The 15,689-nt window shown below is 44.7% G+C and overlaps 1 pseudogene; it reads right to left on the bottom strand.

Moving 5' to 3' along the window:
• Positions 1 to 225: 225 nt before the first annotated feature.
• Positions 226 to 15,689, bottom strand: part of LOC138297229 (calpain-8-like) — a 186,947-nt pseudogene continuing 171,483 nt past the window's right edge.

The raw sequence follows: 15,689 nt of genomic DNA, 5'->3' as shown, positions 1-15,689 counted from the left end.
TCCTCTATTTAACTGTGTAAAACAAAGTGGGCCCCATTTTTTAGAAGCCAGTGTTTTAACCTTGAATAAATTAGAGATGTATTTATTAAATGATTCTCAAACACATTGCTATAAAACTCCCTGATATTTTCAAACCACAAATGCTGCAGGATGTAACACAATGCCCTTTACATGTCATGGTAGGCATGTACCTTTTAAATCATCGAACACCAGATTTTACAAATCCGAGTGAACAAATGTTCGTTAAAATATACATATTTATTGATGTCAAATGTTGAACTTCTGTTGTTGTTCAAACCAATGTACAGCACAGCCACTGAAATACAAACGGAAAGAGAAGAAAATTAGTTAGACATTTTTTTTAAAAGGGCACTTGTGCAAATATTAAATGCACTTCTGAAGCTGTTTTTTCACAAATTCACCTCCTTGAAAAACATTACGGCAAGATAAATATATGGTGCACTGAAGATCTTTTGGTCAAAGTTGACTTGAATACATTTTAGCAGCAGCCTCAATAGTGTTGTTTTATACGTTTTAATACACAGATGTATGCTTCTTTTTCAAATTATTATTAAAGTTCACTTAGTTTCATTTGATAATTTGTAAATATTACAACTTCAAAAAAGACATCTCAGCTGTATACATTTTTGGTAATTCTGTGATGTGTGTATGTTTGTATGACATGATGCTGTTATGAAATGGCAGCTCTGGTGAACACATTCCAATGTTGTGAGGTTGCCACATCATGAACCACCACTGGCAGGGAGTGATCTAGAGAGGGTGTGGCTAAGTGAGCATTGAGAGGAGGATGAAAGGAGGCTCTGTGAAACAGAGAAAGGAAATAGGGTGGGAAAAGAGTGATTCTAAAATAAGAGAGGGAAGAAGATGCAAGGAAGTAGGCAGATAAGGGGTTACAGCGTGTTGGGGAGTGACAAGACAGCAAGTAGGAAGGTGGCCTCACTTCACTGATGAAATCGAACAAGGCTGAAATCAGAAACAGTCTAACATTAGTTGTGCACCCACTCACTGGCAACATGGCGAAGCAGTTTGGCCTGAGTGGTTCCTATACAAGCAAGACCAGGTAGATTTGCATCTGGTTGGTCCTCCTTGGTAATTACACAAACGAAATAAAAAAAACATGGTATGGAACACAACCTCAGTAGTTATCAGGGCTTATGTAAAATCAAGCATTTCCATCCATCGCTTTTTGGCTGCCGCAGGAAAACAGCATAAATTGGAGAAGTTTCCATAAGGCACATTTATGGGACACTTTTATGACCTTATCAGTCTCATGTTGCACACTTCAAGTTAATGTACCAAACAGAAATTGTGAAGGGTGTTTATTTATCTTATTAGGGCTATGTTAAAAAAAAAAATCCTAGTTCATGACAACCCTGCAATTGAAATCATAGCCTGAGGAATAGAATTGGATCGTTATCCTTTCTTAGGGTTGGCGGGGTGGGGGGAGCTGCAAAAAGACCCAGAGCTATTTACCACTGGGCTAGCCTGGAAAGTACCATGGGGAAGCAGATGACAGTGAGCCTCTTGCTACTTGTATCGGTAAACAACACCCTTGATGATTTATGTTGGTCTTTTGCACAAGCAAAATGGGTCTAAATCATAGCTTTCTGAAGCGGTGCTCATCTTCAACCATATCCTGGCTCCTGTCTTGGGAGGATGCTATATTTTTATTTTTCATTTTAGACTTTTAACCTACACAAGCCTCCATTCTTGCTAGGGGAGTGTGATCAATGCACCAGGGTTTTGTACCCTATCAAACACGGTCCTGATTGTTTTGTGAATATTCCACGCCAGGCTTCTAAGCACAATTGTCTTCCAGACCCAGTGTTGAGCACTTAGCATTGTGGAACATGATAATATTAATGTTTGTCACCACTAGGGATCATTGCAGGATGACAATTGCAAGTGTGCCTCAATAATCTTAAGTCAACTTTGTGGTTAATCACCTTATGTCAAGATATTATTAATTAAATGCAATACATAATGTTTACCTCTGGCAAAGTGAGGTTAATGACGTCACTCTTGTCCTTTTCCATCATTTGAAAAATTTCTAAAATAAAAGAGAAAGACATAGAGAGTGAAACAGCTTGGTTTTATACCTGCACACACATCCCATCTTTTCAATGGTGACTAACCATTGCAGTTCTTTGTAACTTACATTATGGTTGAGGGCATATGTACTTTATTAAATGCTGGCCAACACTGAGTAAAGACCCCTGTTGACTGCCCTTCTACATTTTGTCCACGCTGGCACAAGTCTTGGGGTCACTGTCTGGTCTACCAGGAACCATTCCAGACACTACACCAAACTCTCAAAACGTTTCTCAATTACACATTTGTAGGGAGAGTAAATAGATTTGGGGTACATGAAGACGGGTTCATCCTGAATAGCACCTTTGACCTGCATGACCTATCTCAAGAAATAAACACATTTTTGATCTTTTGTATAAGAATAGATGGACCACAGTTAGCAATGTCAAACTGAACACAACCTAGAAACCCGCTGCAATAGTGGCTACAGTAGTTAACATCATGTATTCCAAAGACAAGAGCAAGAGGAGCCTCTGAACAAGGAATACATAATGATATGTGGACAATGAAGTAATACCTCCACATTCCCAATGTACCTGAAATACAAGAAAGTGTATTAAAAAAACAGACTTGGCATGGGAGCTAAATGGTACATCAATATCACTCTCATATCAGTGATCCGGTTTACTGATTGGTAGCAATTTAAAACATATTACAAATTATAATGGAACTAATTAAGCAGAACAGCTTATTGATCCTTGACAGATGTCAAGGGGCAATGAAATGCCTGCATATGGACGTGGATCCAGATGGACAAATGACCTTGAAATGGTACACCTTTGCACTTCCATAGGGCATGGGGGAGGGACGAATCCTATCAGTGTTCTAAATATTTTCAATTACTAATCCTAAAACCCATTTGCACATTATGGAGCTAAATGGAATATTGTATGTTATTTGCATAGGCATTTGTTATATAGGGGCCTTGTTAAGTGCAGCCATTGAGAACCATCAGCAAATACCTATGCTCTACAGAATCCATAAGCAATGCTGCTCATACCAGGCAATCCTGCACAGCTAACTGTTTGAAGATGAACTAATCCTCAACATCTCTTTCTATTGACAAATAGATTCATGAAATAACTGACTGTAAATATTGATCAGTTGTTACACAGCCTTGGGAATTCTGCTGACTTATTTGTCAACCTTCCAGATTTCATATGCTATTTAAATGTAGGCTAGCATGAAATACAACAAAAAAGTATAGAATGATGATTGTTGGTGTCAGCTAATGATGCAGGACTGGGTTAGAGAACTGTTCTTTTCTCTCCACTGGATGGCTAGTTTAATGCAAACAGATGGAACATTTTTATGGGGCAGCCACCCTGAGAGTAAGCTAGATGAAGGTGCCTGCCAGCCACAGGGAGATCTGAGGTTCCCTGGATCTATTTTTTTTTATTGGTTCTTTTGGAAATGGTCTAAGCGTGGTGCACCAGTGCCAAGGGTTAGATTTTTTGTGAGACTACTTAAAGTAATGAAACAGGACAACAAAGTAAAGCCTGATAAATTTGTCTCATAAATGTAATCATTAACAAAGACTTCCAAGGAGTGCATACATGAAAAAACTCTCAGTCCTGTAGTGTGACATGTGATCCCAGTTGTTTTGCCTATGAATGTGTTGGGATCCCATTCACTCTTATATGAACCCCTAAACATCTTTTCTTTTGTGCACCTTTCTGATCTTCACTAAAGCCTGAAGCCTGTAGTTATTTAAATCTGATTAAACAGACCAATGTTTTGCCTAGGACAGATCACTCTGAGAAGTTTAGTGAGGCCTTGGGTTAAAAGGCATACTGATATCGACTGCAAAGTTTATTTTTTTGCCATTGAAGTTTACGATATTCCCCATTTTCGATGTGTTGTAAAAGTTGAAAAATTTCATGTCTTACCTGCACTGGAGTACAGTATTTTTCTGCATTACAAGATCATTAATATTCCTTCACTAGGGATATAAATGTAATTCTAATTGAATTCAGCCAAACTGTAAAATGTATGCAGACTGTGGGCCTAATTATGAGTTTGGCGGATGGGAACATCCGTCCACCAAACTCCCGACAGGGTGGCTGCTGCTGTAGTGGCGACTACCCTGCCAAACCTATTAGGAGATTCCCTCTAGGCTGACAGGCGGAAAATGAGGTTTCCGCCCATCAGCCTAGTTGGAAACTGGCCGCAGCATTGTCTCCGGCTCGAAATCGAGCTTGCAGCAATGCTGTCGCCTGCAAGCAACAGACATTGAACAGTGCAATGCTGCTGGGACAGCGATGGTTCTCTGTCACCCTTTTCATGGTGGTAAAACCGCCATGAAAAGGATGGTGGAAAACGAGGTCATAATCAACAGGGTGGTGCTACATGCAGCACCGCGCTAGCTGATTGCGACCTCCACCCGCCATCAACCCGTGGGGATCACCAATCCTGGTGGAGATGGCGGAACTCTGGAGGTCTGATCGCCAGGGTCTTAATCTGGCAGTCGGACTGCTACAGCAGCAGCGATCCTGAATGCCACCACGAGACTGGTGGTCTCAAAACCGCCAGACTCATAATAAGGCTCTATTTCTTTGTAAATTTCAGTTCTGGAAGTCGTTTCTACACAAAATTGTAGATGCTTGCAGAATTTTCTCTGCATAGTCACCTCTTTCAGAGTTCATTTATACACAATATCATTGCTCAAGAAAAGTATATTAGCAGTTTTCTGCAAGGTATATCTCACGCATAACCTTTGTTTGCTTTAAATAAAGAAAAATGGGTGAGTTAAGTTGTTGCAAATTCTCAATTTTCATTTGTAAGTGAAAAGCAAAATAACTTTGCACCCTTCGCAAATCTGTGAAGTTTTCACAGAACACTGCAACTTCACATCACATATTCTAAACAGATGACTCTTGTACATGGCTGTTTTGCCAGCTTAGCCATAGTATAATTAAAATGTGCTGGGTCTTGCAGAAGGAATAATTATAGGGTGATAATAAGATGTGTATGAGATCTGACATATCACACTTTAATAACTGTATTTAGTTTCACTCTGTTTATACAGACTGAGAAATACCTCTGAGTGCCTTTACCTTGAAAATGAAAAAGTGAGGAGGCACTTACTGAACAGGGTCTCCAGGCGAAGCATGCAGGCGACAAACCCATCTAAGTCAATGAGCAGGTCATCGGTGGCGCAGCGGTGCGTGATGATCTGCTGCACGGTGTTGTTAAGTGCAAACCCTAAGCACGAAGGAGAAATCAGCTCTCAGGATGAACAGGTAATGCTGAGGCAGGTTTGCAGAGGACTACAAAATGCAAGGGGACCTAATTGTATTGAGGGAGAGCTTGCACAGCAGCAGAGACATGCGCTCTCGTGTGTGACCAGGATTCTCACTGCACTTTGCAGCCTTTGGCTGTTCTGCAGCAAGAAGCTGCCTATGTAAAGACAGAGAAGTGTTGGGGTGTAAGCTACCACTGAAGTGGAATGGACCAACCATTTCACCTTGCCCTTTTCCCCGCTCAATATCCAACCACGACGTTGAGGACAACCCAAAAGAGAAAATACTTTCACATTTTTCAAAATGTGCTCCTCTCACAACCAACCTAGAGCTTGAATTCATCTCTTGTCCTGCCAGTTACATGTCAGACATCAGCAACCTTCTAACCAACTTCAAAGCTTTTACAGAAAACAAGCTGAACAACCATACTCTAACTAAAACACTTAAGGGAAAACCAAAACTTTTCTCACTATTGTACTCTAAAGATGGCCAACAACAAAAACTCTACCTGCTGAAAGGAAAGAAAATAAATTTTCAAGAGAACTACGAATACCTGTCGCTACTGAGGTCACTCCACGCAAAACATTAACAACTCATCATATCCGTCTAAGCGAAGTACTAATATCAACACCATCTATGAAGATGTCAACTGAATCTTAAGATTCAAGACAATGAAGCACTGTATCCACCCACCATCTACCACTTCTATGTCACTCTACACAAACAAGTACAATCCAAGGTTTTTTGAAGAGTTACAAGGAGATAGTGTAAGGACTGGTTATGGGAAGTCAGGACTACTTCTCGACCAGATGAGATGGAAATCCATGTTTTCATCCCATCAAAAGCAATTACAACTCTTTGGAATTCAAAATATATGAAGAAAATGATCTGAGAAACTGATTTACTGTTGAGGAATTATTAAAGATATGTGTATTGGAATTTATGGCAAGTGTTGTGTAGTTTATCACACTTGAGTGCTCTTCCATTTCACAGAACTGCTCACGAGCATGCTCTGGGTTTAATCAATAGTTTAATATGAACACCTGTTTGGAGCCCGGAGAATTTATTTGCTAGCAGCCTTCCTACACAGTGTTAAAACAAGTCGGTGAATATAGAAAAAACGAAGAAAACTACAAATGTAAGCATTCAAATACACTGTTATTGGTTAATACTTGTATTGGAAAGAGTACAGGACGCCTGGTGGGGCAGGAGGACACCTTCGCTGTGTCTGGCGCCACATTTGTAATGAAGAACAATAACAGAAATGTGCGTAAATGCCATTGGAAGATCTCTTAGACACAGCACTACAGCACCCCCCCCCCAAACGTGTAACACATGCATTGAGATTTGAGGTCTTCATTTGTTCATATATTTATTTGCAGAACCAGAGGGACGTCTCTGACTGAAGTGCAATACATAGCTTCAAGGTGGTACATATGAGCAGGGATACAGGTGAGTTGGCTGCGTAAAGAAGAGGAGTAGAGTAGGAGTGAGAAAGTATCTGAAATGCGACTTGTGAAGAAAAAAATATTTAAACACAAACTATTGACACACACACGCACCCCCCCCCCCCCCACACACATATATATCAGAGACTTTTGAGTATAATTATAAAAGACTAGGGGGAATTTAAGAAAAGTGGCGCTGCATCCAATGCAGCGCCACTTTTCTTGCACCCCTTAGCTCTCCCCTAATGTCACCATGTAGTTAGGGAGCTAGCGTCAAAATTGTTGACGCTAGTTTGGCGCTTTGCAGGATTAGCGCAAAAAAATGTTGATGCTGAACCTGCAAAGCACATTGAGGCCCATTGAAAACAATGGTGTGCCTCCTTTTAATGCCTGCTCTGTGTAGGCATTAAAAATGCCGCTAAAAATGGCACGAAGAAATATTTTACATTTCATTGTGCCATTTTTTCAGCCCCCCTGATGGGGGAACGCCCCCTTGCATACATTATGCCTGGTGCAGGCATCCTGTGGCACAAGGGGTTACAAAGTGACCCAATGCATGCATTGCACCACATTGTAAATATGGCGCGGCATTTTTGCCATAATATCGCCACATTAGCGTCAAAGAAATAATGCTAATGTGGTGATATTAGCGCTCTCTTAAATCTGGGCCTAAATTCTCAACAAGGGCCTCAACAACAGGGATGGGGCTGGTACCCTGGCGTTGCATACATTTCTACAGGGTGCACTTACCGGCGTCACTGAGGGCTGTCCTCATTTCGTGGGCGTTGATCGTTCCTGATCGATCAGTGTCTGCTTTCTTATATGTGAGCGAATGAGAAAAATGTAGAGGAGATAATATTTATTATTTAATGGTCTATTTAGTTTTGGTGTACAGCATCAAACCTCCCTTCACAGGCACTTCAGAGCGCTTCAATAAAATAAAATGGGTTAGCAGATAACGGAAAGATGGTCAAATACGTGAGGCAGCAACAACTACACAGACAGTATCAGGACAAATTTGGGCGGGTGCTGGACTAGACCACCACAGGCAACATGGGAATACTATTGTGTTTCACAAGCAATGAAAATACAGAGTCTCAATAGCCGGGGCTTTAATAAATACTTGTAATCCCTTATCACTAGTTCCACCTTACTTCCCATGGAGGACGAGCTTTCTCAATGCAGGCTCCTTCCAGTCAGAACACACTTCCTCTGTATGCCAGGGTCTAGCCCCCCTTGGCTGTCTTCAGGCAATGGAATGTTTGGTTAAGTAGCGCTTAGAAGACCTGCCCATCAGACTCAGATGGGAAGTGTGTGCTATGTAAGTGCTGCCTGTTGTTATTTTTGTTAGCTTTTACATGTCGTTAATGGAATGTTGTGAATCATAGTGCTGAACCCATGCTAATGTATGTATGTGATAGTTTACTTGAGTCCAGTTTTGCACATAGCTGTTTGCATGCATGTGGGCACATGGCGCAATCTGTACCAAACTCGGCATCCACATTTGAAGGTAAGAGCGGTCTAACTCAAGACCCTTCCTTCTGCATAGAGTGTGTAAAAATGGTGAGGACTGCTTATAAAACCCCACATATTGGATTCTAGACTTTGCATCCATGGGCATGTGTGACCGATCACTGATGCCCTTGAAGCAATCAATGGATTATGGTGGATCTCCTGGTGAAATTCCTGATGAGCCTCTAGCTGCATTTTTATGGTCATAGAACATTCAAATTCTTCATTAAGCTTCATAGGTCCGTCGCTCTCTCCAAATTCTCCACAATCCCCTTCCTTCCTCATGACCTGGATTGGGCTGGACCCCATCTTGTCTCCTCGGTACCGATACCATTATACATTTCTTGTGGCGTAACATGCAGACAAGAAACATACACGATTAACACAGTTAAGTTATCAAACGCAGCCATAATTGGGCTTAAGAGGGATGTTTTATGCGGATACTAATGCCCAGGAGGCCCAGCGTCACTGCACCTGCTGCACTATTGGTAGCTATGTACCTGCATACACATATGCTCAATTAAACACAGGTAAATGATGCACAGCTTATCCTCTGCTGTGCTTTCCAGTTTTTGAGTTGAGTATATTTACTTTGCTGCATCTGGCCACTCCTTTTTCTGCTCTACAGTCTGGCTTTTAATATGTTCCTGGTGACTTCAGACATCTTTTTCATTGCAGAATAGATCCTTGATCGGTGGAAGAAAAGTAAGGCTTGTAGCCCACTCTTCTATGGCGATCAGTAAGGTCTTACAATGGTAAAATCAGGGCAACCTGGAGGTCACCGGTTTTAATTTTGTTGATGTCAACTCAGGCTTCAGTTCTTCTAAGGTGAAAGAAATAAGCATCACATAGGCCTCAGTTATGAGTTTGGTGGAAAAAAGGCCAAACTCGCACATTTGGTAAACACTGATTCCGCAGGGTTCAGTAAATAATGTGTGTTAAATAACACTAATTATGAATTTTTACTATGTACTGCAGATTCAGTACTTACCATACAGGTGTGCTGTTTTCCAGGTGTGGTAAATACTGCACCCAGTATCCATCCATCTTAATGCTCAGGGGTTGTTGTAGCTGAACATGGATCTGGCATTGCATGATATAGTGGGCTATCAGTTCTTCATCCATGGCTATCTACTTGGGTGTGGAAGTGTGAGTTGCTGCAATTAACCCTCACCTTCCCTGGCTGTTTATGTACGTTTAGACCCGTGTGCGGGTGTACGCGATTTTATTTTTTCAGCTCAAACAGTGCATGTCCTTTGTTTTTTTTTCTAGTGTTGAGTTGGTGTTAGTTTTTTATTTTGTTTAATAACTTTTATTTTATTGCCTACACTTTCAGAAACGTTTGCCACCTGCTTTTACCTGTCAATATGTTAACGTGGCATTGTCCACTGGGTTTCATTTACCTCTTATATTTGTAAATTGTATTTATTTACCATGAGTTATTTTTTGCATGTGGTGAATATCACATGCAGTAAATACTACATGCGATAAATAGCCCATTTAGACCAGAGACATGTAAAGGGAGATTTATGAAAACTTTTCTTGCGCCCCTTAGCACCCCCCCAACACCACCATGGAAGCGCTGTGTTTAAAACACAGCGCACCATGGCGGTAGTTAGTGTGACTAGCGTCATCATTTTTTACACTACTCTGTCGCGTTGCAGGATTAGCGTAAAAAATGATGACACTAATCCTGCAAATCACCCAGAGGCCCATTGTATTCAATGGGAGCCTCTGTTTAACGCCTGCACTTAACAGGCGTTAAAAAAATGATGATAAAAGTGGCGCAAAGAAATCTCATAGGTTCCTTTGCGCCATTTTAATGCCCCCCCCAGTGCCGGAATGTCCCCCTTGCATACAATATGCCTGGCGCAGGCATAATGTGGCACAAGGGGTTACAAAGTGGCGCAATGCAAGCATTGCGCCATTTTGTAAATATGGTGCAGCATTTTTGGTCTTGTTGGTCCACATTTGTGTCCAAACAAATTATGCAAATAAGGCGCAAGGAGGCGCTGGGGCTCCTAAATATGCCCCCTAGTATGTTGCACATGTGACAATTATTGCATGCAGTTTTTAACTTGTGATCTGATGAGCCAGTAAGTTCATGTGGTATTTACCCTGGAATGCAATAATTACCACTACACCTAATTCCTAATCATGGCCTAAACTGGGTGACCACACCTCTTCCAAATCTGACAGTAAATCGCAAGACTGACAGTAAATCTGACAGTAAAACATGCATCCCATTAACATGCACATGTTAGTGTGCATAAGCCTATATATGAAAGGAACAAATAGAAACCAGAATGCTGTAATGGGAATATCAAGAGACTTTTGGGCTTGCGCCATTCCACAGCACCAGCCGGGTGCGATATTAAAGGAATGGCGCAAGCCGGCGCTAAACTTGGGCTAGCGTCTTCAAACAAGGGTGGCGGTAGGGAAGGAGAGGGTTTTGCATTAAAAAATGACACTAGCCTGGTTAGAGGCAAAAAAATGCCTCTAACCAGACTAGTGCCATTTCCTGGCGCACAACCACCAAAAACATGACTTAGGAAAGACAGGAGTCAGGTACACCACCCGAATGGCCAGCACAGGAGGAAAGTGTCCCTTGGCCATGGCCATTGCACCATGTGCCATGCAAGGGCCCCAAGTTAGGGCCCACCTTGGCAAAAAAAAATACTTACCCTACTTATCTGGGATGGGGGCCCCCATCCACTGGAGTCCATGTGGTGGGGGTGGGGGTGTTCCTAAGGCTTGGGGTGGACACCTGTGTTTAGCCATGGAAATGGGTCCACAGTTCCCCTAACACCTGGTCTGACCCAGGCGTTAATTAGTGGTGGGGGACAAATATGGGGCTATGGGGATAGCACCATTTTTTTGATGGGAACGTCTACCTTGCATCTCATTGACGCAAGGTAGGTTCACACATCCAAAAAATGGTGCAAATTCCAATATTTTGACAGTAGACGTGACTAGCATCAAAATATAAATATGAAGTTAAGTTTGTGCCAAATTTGTGTAAAACAAAATGATGCAAATTTGGTGCAACAGAGTATAAATATGTCCCTTTAGGTCTAGATTTTGTTTTATGCAAAAGTGGCAACCCTGTTCCTCAGAGTGGAGCTGGATGAATGTGACTGCAATGAAAGTGCAGATTATTTTCTCTACTTTTTGTATTTTGTTTTATCTATACCCTAGCTATTCTATGGTAAACAGTATATTTTGGGTCCTGCATTGCACACAGCTATTGGTTCCTGAACAAGGCAGCTCTCACAACAACAACAAAATAAATTGTCTACTTGCTCTCTGAAGGAGGCATTATTCGTAAGCAGTTAGCGTCCTCTGTTGGATTACTTAGGTATGTAACAACAGATGTGTTTTCACCATAGGGCCAGATTCTGCCAATATAAGCCAGTGCAGAATGCAACATGTGAAAGCAGTGAAAGAGTAGCTTGCACTATTTCACCTGCCGGGTCATTGCAAAATATGACATTTTAACGTTATGCTTCTATTAATGTTTGAGTGATGCAAATTAATATGCAGTAATGAGACAGGCCCAGCATCAGAAACAAACGCATTTTTCTAAATAATCAATTTGTTCAGTTTGTAACTGCCCACTGTGCTGTTCATGGTTTTACAGAAAGATTTCCGAACTCATCACCATCAGTCGACATGAGCACTCCATAGCAGTGCCAACTGAGAGCAGAGGCCGAATGCAGCCCCTGTGCTTTCTACGGTGCAGGGGGGTTAGGCAGGATATCGGAAACAAAAACATTGTGGGACAAAACATTTTGTGTCAAGAATATTGAGGACATATCTGCCAAGTTTCCCATGTCCATGTATGATGTGCTGCTCCAGTTTAGGTTTTTCTCTTTGAATGGTGGGACTTGTAGTCCTCGTTTATAATGCAATAAACAAGACTACAAGTCCCAGAATTCAAAGAAAAAACCTGGACCGGAGTAACACATCTCGCCTGGACCTGGAGACCCGGCAGGGCTGTGAGGTCAGGAACTCGCTCCCCCACGACCGCAGCACCACCTTGCTGTGTCTGTGTCCCTGACCCCCGCTGCTACTCGCGTGTTCGAGGCCCTCCTCCACCCGTAGGCTCCCGCCTGCGCCTCATCCCTGGTGTCTAGTGGGCTTCTGGTAAGCGTCGCTAGACTCGTGTGCATTGTGCCGTCTTCCTTTTTTGTGACTGTTTTTCTGTGCCTTGTTTACAGCGTTTATTGTGCCACTGTTTATTGTGCCTTGTTTAAAGCATTGTGCCTTGTGTATAATGTTTTATTGTCCCACTGTTTACTGTGCCTTGTTTATAGCATTGCGCATTGGTTATAGCGTTTCTTTGTGCCACTGTTTACTTTTTTGTGCCTTCTCGCTTTTGCGACTGTTTTTCTTGCCCCTTGTGCGCTCCCCCGCCGGCCTCTGAGCCGCGTTTCCCCGCCGCTGCTTCCCCACGGCACGCCCCCCTCGCACTCCCATTCGCCGATCCCTCCCGCCTCCCAGCTGCTCCTCCCTCCCCCTCCCTTCTTAATTGCGGGCGCTGCGTGTCAGAGGTGAGCGTCCTCTGACCTGCCTTCGGTCAGGAACTCGCTCCCCCACGACCGCAGCACCACCTTGCTGTGTCCGTGTCCCTGACCCCCGCCCACGCTGCTACTCGCGTGTTCGAGGCCCTCCTCCACCCGCAGGCTCCCGCCTGCACCTCATCCCTGGTGTCTAGTGGGCTTCTGGTAAGCGTCGCTAGACTCGTGTGCATTGTGTCGTCTTCCTTTATTGTGACTGTTTTTCTGTGCCTTGTTTACAGCGTTTATTGTGCCACTGTTTATTGTGCCTTGTTTAAAGCATTGTGCCTTGTGTATAACGTTTTATTGTGCCACTGTTTACTGTGCCTTTTTTATAGCATTGTGCCTTGGTTATAGCGTTTCTTTGTGCCACTGTTTACTTTTTTGTGCCTTCTCGCTTTTGCGACTGCTTTTCTTGCCCCTTGTGCGCTTCCCCGCCGGCCTCTGAGCCGCGTTTCCCTGCCGCTGTTTCCCCGCGGCCCCGCCCCCCTCGCGTTCCCATTCGCCGATCCCTCCCGCCTCCCAGCTGCTCCTCCCTCCCCCCTCCCTTCTTAATGGCGGGCGCTGCACGTCGGAGGTGAGCGTCCTCTGACCTGGCTTCGGTCAGGAACTCACTCCCCAACGACCGCAGCACCACCTTGCTGTGTCCGTGTCCGTGACCCCCGCCCATGCTGCTACTCGCGTGTTCGAGGCCCTCCTCCACCCGCAGGCTCCCGCCTGCGCCTCATCCCTGGTGTCTAGTGGGCTTCTGGAAAGCGTCGCTAGACTCGTGTGCATTGTGCCGTCTTCCTTTTTTGTGACTGTTTTTCTGTGCCTTGTTTACAGCGTTTATTGTGCCACTGTTTATTGTGCCTTGTTTAAAGCATTGTGCCTTGTGTATAACGTTTTATTGTGCCACTGTTTACTGTGCCTTGTTTATAGCATTGTGCCTTGGTTATAGCGTTTCTTTGTGCCACTGTTTACTTTTTTGTGCCTTCTCGCTTTTGCGACTGTTTTTCTTGCCCCTTGTACGCTTTCCCTCCGGCCTCTGAGCCGCGTTTCCCTGCCGCTGCTTCCCCGCGGCCCTGCCCCCCTCGCCCTCCCATTCGCCGATCCCTCCCGCCTCCCAGCTTCTCCTCCCTCCCCCCTCCCTTCTTAATGGCGGGCGCTGCGCGTCAGAGGTGAGCGTCCTCTGGCCTGCCTTCGGTCAGGAACTCGCTCCAAGACCGCAGCACCACCTTGCTGTGTCCGTGTCCCTGACCCCCGCCCACGCTGCTACTCACGTGTTCGAGGCCCTCCTCCAGCCGCAGGCTCCCGCCTGCACCTCATCCCTGGTGTCTAGTGGGCTTCTGGTAAGCGTCGCTAGACTCGTGTGCATTGTGCCGTCTTCCTTTTTTGACACTGTTTTTCTGTGCCTTGTTTACAGCGTTTATCGTGCCACTGTTTATTGTGCCTTGTTTAAAGCATTGTGACTTGTGTATAACGTTTTATTCTGCCACTGTTTACTGTGCCTTTTTTATAGCATTGTGCCTTGTTTATAGCGTTTCTTTGTGCCACTGTTTACTTTTTTGTGCCTTCTCGCTTTTGCGACTGTTTTTCTTGCCCCTTGTGCGCTCCCCTGCCGGCCTCTGGGCCGTGTTTCCCCGCCGCTGCTTCCCCGCGGCCCCGCCCCCCTTGCGCTCCCATTCGCCGATCCCTCCCACCTCCCAGCTGCTCCTCCCTCCCCCCTCCCTTCTTAATGGCGGGCGCTGCGCGTCGGAGGTGAGCGTCCTCTGACCTGCCTTCGGTCAGGAACTCGCTCGCCCACGACCGCAGCACCACCTTGCTGTGTCCGTGTCCCTGACCCCCGCCCACACTGCTACTCGCGTGTTCGAGGTCCTCCTCCACCTGCAGGCTCCTGCCTGCGCCTCATCCCTGGTGTCTAGTGGGCCTCTGGTAAACGTCGCTAGACTCGTGTGCATTGTGCCGTCTTCCTTTTTTGTGACTGTTTTTCTGTGCCTTGTTTACAGCGTTTATTGTGCCGCTGTTTATTGTGCCTTGTTTAAAGCATTGTGCCTTGTGTATAACGTTTTATTGTGCCACTGTTTACTGTGCCTTGTTTATAGCATTGTGCCTTGGTTATAGCGTTTCTTTGTGCCACTGTTTACTTTTTTGTGCCTTCTTGCTTTTGCGACTGTATTTCTTGCCCCTTGTGCGCTCCCCCGCCGGCCTCTGAGCCGCGTTTCCCTGCCGCTGCTTCCCCGCGGCCCCGCCCCCCTTGCGCTCCCATTCACCGATCCCTCCCGCCTCCCAGCTGCTCCTCCCTCCCCCCTCCCTTCTTAATGGCGGGCGCTGCGCGTCAGAGGTGAGCGTCCTCTGACCTGCCTTCGGTCAGGAACTCGCTCCCCCACGACCGCAGCACCACCTTGCTGTGTCCGTGTCCCTGTCCCCCGCCCACGCTTCTACTCGCGTGTTCGAGGCCCTCCTCCACCCGCAGGCTCCCGCCTGCGCCTCATCCCTGGTGTCTAGTGAGCTTCTGGTAAGCATCGCTAGACTCGTGTGCATTGTGCCGTCTTCCTTTTTTGAGACTGTTTTTGTGTGCCATGTTTTCAGCGTTTATTGTGCCACTGTTTATTGTGCCTTGTTTAAAGCATTGTGCCTTGTGTATAACGTTTTATTGTGCCACTGTTTACTGTGCCTTTTTTATAGCATTGTGCCTTGGTTATAGCGTTTCCTTGTGCCACTGTTTACTTTTTTGTGCAAAAAAATCATAAATCTGTGCCCATGTGATGGAGTAAATGTACTGGTGAAGAATTAGGATTTGTTTTAAGAATTAGGTACGAGTGGAAAATCGTAAC

The sequence above is a fragment of the Pleurodeles waltl genome, chromosome 5 (assembly GCF_031143425.1).
Source record: "Pleurodeles waltl isolate 20211129_DDA chromosome 5, aPleWal1.hap1.20221129, whole genome shotgun sequence".
NCBI classification, from domain to species: Eukaryota; Metazoa; Chordata; class Amphibia; order Caudata; family Salamandridae; genus Pleurodeles; species Pleurodeles waltl.
Note: the sequence above shows the minus strand (reverse complement) of the source record. Positions and strands in the feature narration are given on the sequence as shown.